At 41.6% G+C, this 7,631-nt stretch overlaps 1 protein-coding gene across 3 annotated transcripts in view; it reads left to right on the top strand.

Annotated features, from left to right (window-relative positions):
* GRHL2 (grainyhead like transcription factor 2) overlaps window positions 1-7,631 on the top strand; it is a 151,486-nt gene that overhangs the window by 696 nt on the left and 143,159 nt on the right. The gene's annotated exons all lie outside the window — the stretch shown is intronic.

Genomic DNA, 7,631 nt, shown 5'->3' with positions numbered 1-7,631 from the left:
CCCTCTGTTTTAGTTGTTCCCACCGCTTCAGGCTTCTAGGGCCATTTGGAAATTCAGCTGAGTTCCTTCGATTTGTCCAAAGGGCTGCTGGAAAAGCGGGTCTTGGCGGCTTTTGTGTGAGCGCAACAAAGAGCCTTTATACTGAAGTAGAAACGGCCATCTTCCCGCACTTGAGCAAGAGAGTGTGCGTGTGCGCGCCCCAGACGGGAGGCGAGGCGAGGGGGCGCCCAGGGTCTCCCGGGTCGTCCCGCACCGCCCCGCGCCACCCCCACTTCCTCCTACCCCACCCTGCCTGTCCGCCCCCGCGTTGTTTGGCCACCTTACGCAGGTGCGCGAGTGCAGGACCTTTGGGAAACGAGGGGAACTGATTTGAGGCACCGAGTTTGCACTTCGGTGGGGCTCAAAGAGGCGCCTGTAACTTCTCGATTCATCCACGTCCGAACGGTTTCTGCGCGCCCCTGCGAGCCCATAACCAATTCCGCGGCCCGGCCGGCCCAGGCGCTACACGCGGGAGGCAGCCACCTCGGGCGTGGCTAGCCGGACTGCGTGGGTCGCGCCAGGCCTTCTCTGGGAACTCTCGGATGGAAAGGCTGGGGGCCCGGGGCGGCCGAGCCGGCTTCCCGCGCCTTGAAGGACGAGCAAGGAAGCGCGTCCTTCCCGTCCGGGACGGGAACTTAGACTCGCCGGCGATCGGTGGCTTGCGCGGCCTGAGCCGCGCGGGTCGCCAGGCCCAGGTCCACTCACGTCCAGGCGGCCTCCGTGCAGGCCTGGCTCCCGGCTTCGGGACGGCTTTGTGCTGGCAGGGGGAGGTGGGGCCGAGGGCGGGAGCTGGAGGGAGCCGGAGGTGGGTCCCGCGGCCTTTCTTGGGATTCGATGGCGACACTCCCATCCCCCCACCGTCAGGCGCGTCCCTGGCTGGGAATTGGCAGCGTCCTAGTTGTAGAGCTTAGTGGCCACCTTTTTGCTTTCCTTGGTAACTTTACCCCGGTGGTGTGGCTACCCCAAGGAGACCTTCCTGAGGGTGTCTCCGCCCGGGCAAGGAGCGGGCGCCCGGAGGCCGCGGGCCGCCGGCGCCCCTCCTTGGAGAAGTGACCCGGGACATTCCCAAGCTGAGGGACCCTGAGGGGGCAATGGGAACGCCCTGCGGACCTGTCCTGGGGTGGAAGGGCTTTACTTGCCCTTCAAGTAAAGCCGTCGGTAGGGTAGGCATATCTAACAACACATGCTGTCATGCTTAAAAAGACACAATTCTACCAGGTACGTATTAGTACCACGTTACACGACAACGAAAAATTAACTGCGTACTACACACCGGAGGGGAAGAAGCAGTGTTACAATACAGGAAGAGGGCAGGAGTAGGCGTAGGGAGAGGAAAGTGGATGATTGTCTGAATACCCCCATACTCATCCCAAATTCTCTCTGTTGCTTTTAAGAAATAACAACTTGATTTTGAAAAGTTCAGTAGCCAAAGCCGAAATGACAGGGTTTTTGGGTTTGTTTTGATCTTTGTGTCAAAAATGGTTGCAACACGAGTGAATATCTGGTAGGATATATTGTAATTCCTTAATTAAATCACTACTAACATTCGGTTGCACTGCTTAGTTTTGTGATACAACACGATTCAAACGAATTCAGAATGAAACGATGGGTTTTTATTTTAACCAGTTATACTTAGCACCACGAGGGCAATTTCTTTAATAGTGAAAGTAAGTTCTAAACACTAGCAATATGGTTTCAGTACGATGCATTATTTAATTTTTATGGGTAATAACTATCTAGGATTACATACTTACACTTAATGAAAGTAACTTTTATCTAGTCATGGTTTCCAAGACTTAATTTTGTATCCTGGGAAAAAGCAATACTGACACTTTGTCGCAAAGAGAAACTCTTGGGCCCCACTTGCGTCTCTGCTTGAACTATTGAGAAATGCTGGAAATTAATAAATGAGTTTTAGTTCATGTTTTTAAATATTCTAGTTTTCTTCATATTTCTTCAAATAGCCTAGTTTTCTTCATGTTCTAACGGAGGAGTGGCAGGACCGGGTCCAGGTTTTATGTACCTGAAGCTTATGCAATTCTGTATGTTAGGTGGGGTGGGGGTGTGGGCTCTAAGAAAATACTTGAGCACAGTTCCTGGGGCTTCCTGCCAGGGCCATCCAGGGCTCCTGACGGTTGAGCTTTGTCAGCTTCATGGTAAATCTACTTTGGAGGCCTGTCTGTGTTTTCTGGAAGTGACCTAAAAATACACACAGGATATTTTCCCATTAACCTATCAAAATGTAGGTTATCTTTTGAATAGCATACGAAGAAAATTCCAGTTAGCGAGACTAGACTGAAGCAGTAGCATCACCTTTTTTATAGTTGTGGACTTTTCATATTGAAATTTTCTGCTTTTTATGTTCTGCAATGTTGATACTATTGCTAATTAAAGCAAAGTAATTTTAGGACAGTTCGTACACATTTTAAAATTCTCTGTTCCTCCTTTTTTCAATTTTATGAAGATTTATCTTTGTCAATAAGCATGTGTATTCTAGCAAGGCAATGATAGATTTAAAAACACGTAATGCCATCTATATTCAGAGAGTGTATATATAATTTCACTTGCTGCCCATATGTAGTTTTCATTACATAAGTATTTTTTGAATACCTACTATTTGGAACAATTTAGATAGGCATTGTAGGAGAATAAAAAGATGTATAAGATGGGTCATGTCCTCAAGAAGCTTACTCTCTAGTGGGAAGTAAGACATGAACAGACATAATTTTTAAAAATAATTAAAATTTCAATTACAGTTGACATACAATATTACATTTGTTTTAGGTGTGCAAAATAGTGATTAGATATCTACATAACTGACGAAGTGATCACCCTGATAAGTCTAGTACCCATTTGATACCATACATACTTACTATAGTATTATTGACTATATTCCCTATTCTGTACTTTACATCTCCATGACTGTTTTTATAACTGGCAATTTATACATCTCAATCCCTTCTCTTTTTTCACCCATCCCCCTAACCCTGCCATCTGGCAACCAACTATCAATTTGTTTCTGTTTTGTTTATTTTGTTTTTTTGGATTCCACATATAAGTGAAATCATATGGCATCTTGTCTTTCTCTGTTTGACTTATTTGTCATAATGCCCTCTAGGTCCATCCATATTATCGTAAATGGCGAGATTTCATTCTTAGAGCTGACTACTATTGCATTGTATATATGTACCACTTCTTCTTTATCCATTTGTCTATCAATGGGCACTTAGGTTATTTCCATAGCTTGACTATTGTGAATAATGCTGTGTTGAACATAGGGGTACATATGTCTTTTCAAAATAGTGTTTTAGATTTCTTTGGATAAATACCCAGTAGTGGAATTGCTGGGTCATATGGTAGTTCTATTTTTAATTTTTTGAGGAACCTCCATATAGTTTTCCATAACGGCTGCACTAATTTATAATCCCACCAACAGTGCATGAGGGTTCCCTTTTCTCCATGTCCTTGCCAACACTTGTTTGTTGATTTATTGATGATAGCCATTCTGATAGGTGTGAGGTGATATCTTATCGTGGTTTTAATTTGCATTTCCCTGATGATTAGTGACATTGCACTGAACTGACATAATTTTAATCAAGACAATATCTGGTCAGTGACTAAAAATTACAAAGAAAACAATAGTGTATTTATCAGGTCAAGGTATATCAATCCCTCTTCTCCCTACCTGCCCCTCTTTTATCTAGGACAATTACTTGTAGTCATTCTGCATGATTTACCTTGAGTAAATTAGTCTAGAAAGGAAACAGAAAATGCGTGAAGTTATAGGTATTTTATGTGGATAACCTTTGAAATAAGGGATGAAACCTTTTAATTAAATTTTTACTCCTTAGCTTTATAAATTTGAAGTTTGCAAATGTTTCCACTTGGCTATAAAATATCTTTTAAGATCACAAATATTAAGAATTAATCATATCTTTCTCAAGCCACAAAAATATCCACTCATTTATTCAACAAGTATGTCCTGAGTGGCACTATATACCTGGCATTGATCCTGGCGTTGAGATTCACTAGTGAATAGAACAAAGTCCCTGCCCTTGTGCTGCTTATATTCTAGTTGGGGAAAACAAATAGTAAATCAGTCAAGAAGTAAATGTATAATAAATTAGATGGGGGTATGTAGTATGAAGGAAAGTAAAGCAGGTTAATGGGATTGAGAATAACAGGGACATATTTATATAAGGTGGTCCGGGTTGTCCTCTCTGATGAGAAGACTTCTGAGCAGAGACCTGGAGGAAGTGGGGGATCAAGCACTGCAGATACCTGGGATAAGAGTATTTCTTAAAGGCCGATGGGAGGGCAAGTGCTAAGGCCCTGAGCTGGGAGAGTGCTTGGCATGCTCTGGGATCAGAAAGGACCCCGGTGTGGGTGAAGCAGAGAGGTAAAGAGATAACGGTCCCAGTAAGTAAATTAACATAATCAGTTCTCTACTTACCTAGTACACTCGAAAACAGACAAAGTTATACTTACAAATGGTCCAGGCAGTCAAGAGGTGAATAATAAAGAATCAAGTAATAGCCTCAGTCTTGTCTTTCTCCAAATTTCACCAGTTTAATGTTTAGGGTCTAGTGTTCTCTTTCCTACCATAGATTAACTCCTGCACTCTCCTTAATTTAGAGATGAATAAATGCACACATTCTAGGAGACCCCTGGGAATCAGAACTGAGGAAGTATGGGACCAAGTACAGATGGTATTTGCTCTGACACTCTGGCCTCCCCAAGACTCTTAATTTAACCTGCCTGTCTTCAGAGACTATCTCAATCCTTTTAACATTAGCCTCCAGCAAAATAAGGCTTGCATTTCTTGCCTTCCTCTTGCCCTCATTCAATTTCTGCAAACTTCTGTCCATCCCAGAAAACACAGGCTTGTCCACTGTGCTTGGAAATGAGACACTGCAAACAGTGTGCTCTGGTTAGTTTCACATCTTCAGTGAAGTAAACTAATATACAGGCAAAGTTAACCCATCAGAAAAATAAGAAAATGCTAGCCAACAACATGAAAATCTGGATTAATTTTTCAAAAGGTTGAAGATAATCATGTATGTGCTTAATAATAGAAATTTCCATAGACACCTTTAAATGACTACTTCTTAACCTCATCTGATTACAAAAATACCACCGGAAACACTTGGTAAAACTACATATCCCTAGGCCCCACTCCAGAACTACAGAATCAGATTCTCCCATCATAGAGGGGCCAGGGCATCTGCATTTAAACAGTGTCCTGGTACCTTTTATGATTGGGTTAGTTAGTGAAATACTTTAAGTGATACTTAACATTTACATAATAAATTCAATTTATATGCAACGCCTCAAGTGTGTATCAGTGTGTAGGTCAACTTAAACCTGTGGCTTTATTTTATGTTTGTTAGGCTATTTCTGGAGGAGCAACTTCTGATATAATTTTTAACTTGGATTTAAGAATTCTTAGGCCTTTTCTTAAACTCATTTGCTTTCATTGTTTTGCTGAACTGCCCCTTCTGGAAGAATGGGGTCATTTTGACAGATCGTATGTTTCCAGAGCTGCAAAAGCCTTGATTTGGAGTGATGTCACTCGTGTGAGCCTTTGCCAGGCACGTAGCTAAGTGTTATGCTCAGATTTTAGACTGGATCCCACTCATTAGAGAGCTGGGTTGGAGTTAGAAGGCCAGCCTTGTCTTTCTACAGTTTCTCACTAGAATCTAAAACTAGTATTCATTTTTCTGAGAACAGTCATTTTATTGAAGCTAGATTTCTACTTTTTAGCACAAAGTCAAAGAATAACGAATGAGTTCTGATCTGATGTTGGTCACTGTGAAATAATTTAATGAGATGATGGTTGCAGTTTCATTTCTAGGGCTAATAGTAGCTTGAAGTATTACCCTGATAAGATGGTACTAGACCTTCTGTTGGCCTGTAATTGGTCCTCTTTGAAACTGACGGCAGATTTTAGGTCACCCAAATGAGCCCAGTGCCAGGAGGATTAAAAGTAAGTTCTGGAGCAGCTGATGAAGAGCTTTATCTAGCAATTTCTACTAGACTCTGCAAAATCAAAAGGAGAACTTAGACAAGCATCCAGGTAAATCAAACATACATAGAAATAATTAAACAACAACAACACCCAATAACCCCAAGAAGTATTTGAAATATATAGATACTTTACACAAAATTATTATTTTGATGTTAGGGTATTAAATCTACTTTTCAAAAAGTCTTAGATAATTCAAGCAAATGCTTCGGTTCCTTTTTGTGACTTTTTATATAAAAATGAACCATTTGGTTAAACAGTATTTTCAATTCCTCTTACTTTCTCCCTAGTCCGAATCAACATTTTTTCCTCCCTCCCTGCCTTCTTTCCTTCCTTTCTTCCTTCTTCTGTCTCCTGATGCCACTTTCCTGATTTTCCCCCCTCCTATGTTACTTACCAGGAATTGACATATGCACAGCTTCTATGCAAAGAGATAAATGTGAATCTGATTTTAGTCATTATTTTAGTCAATGAACTTTGCTGCCTTCTCTTAGTAGTTACAGCATCAGCAACCCTCCCTTATTACCTGAGCCAAGAGTGAATATGATGGCAGCAGATGATGTCGCTCTAATTATTCAAGTCAACTAAGTTTAACCTTGTAAAATGTTTATTTTTAAGTTCTTTTTAGCGCAAGGAAAGCCTTCTCCTAAATTAATTACAGTCTTCATTCATGACTCCTGGCATTCACATTGGGGTGCAGACACTCTCTTACTTTTCAAAAGGTATTCAAGGATTCCTGCTCAATTATTAAAAACTAGGTCTAAGCTGAAATAGAGGAGTGATTAGTTTGGCAAACGTGTCCATGAAAAATTCCTTAACGAGCAGCAACAGGCTGAATAGGAATTTTTGCTTTGGCGCAGGAGGACTAGTGGGGGTTGCTTAGTAACAACAGCCTATACCTGGGAGTCCCTCAGACAGTTTCCCGGGTCTTCAAATTTAGGCTCCCAAAATTCAGATTCACCCTACCCTCCACCTGCCCTGTGTATTTCTATCCTTTAGAGCACCCCAGCTCCTTGGTTTAGATCCATCCATCCATCCATCCATCCATCCAACTATCCATAACCAGGAAACTACATTTCATGCTGTAAGTCTTTTAATGGTAAATGGTGAAAAGGACTGGACTATAATGGGTTCAATGGGATAGAAGCAAGAAAATATCTCTTTGGGGATCTACCTCCATCCTTCCCTCCAGTTTTATTGATGAGAGGGTTAAGAAGTGTTTTAGTTTTAGTTTGATGTGTTTTGGTGACTAACAGGATTAAAGTAATATTATTCCTAAAAACAGCACATTTTGATTTGCCATATACAATACCAACCAAGTACACATTTTTAGAGTTCTATGGAAAATACTGGAAAAGCTGTTACATTTCAGTGTGCATTTTGACGGTAATTTGGGGTTATGGAGATTGTGTATATGTGTATCCAGTGGAAAGCAGTCGCTGCCTGTGGTTGCTGAAGAATCTTGTTTTACTGAGTAACGAACATGGCAATGAACTTTGTGGAGAGCGCTTTTAAAGTGATTTGGCTTCACTTTCACTTCTAAGGTAATGCTTCTTTTACAAGTGTG

The sequence above is a fragment of the Rhinolophus sinicus genome, chromosome 6 (assembly GCF_057876585.1).
Source record: "Rhinolophus sinicus isolate RSI-liver-muscle chromosome 6, RSI-T2T, whole genome shotgun sequence".
In the NCBI taxonomy this organism is placed as follows: domain Eukaryota; kingdom Metazoa; phylum Chordata; class Mammalia; order Chiroptera; family Rhinolophidae; genus Rhinolophus; species Rhinolophus sinicus.
This window is presented reverse-complemented; position numbering and strand designations above follow the sequence as displayed.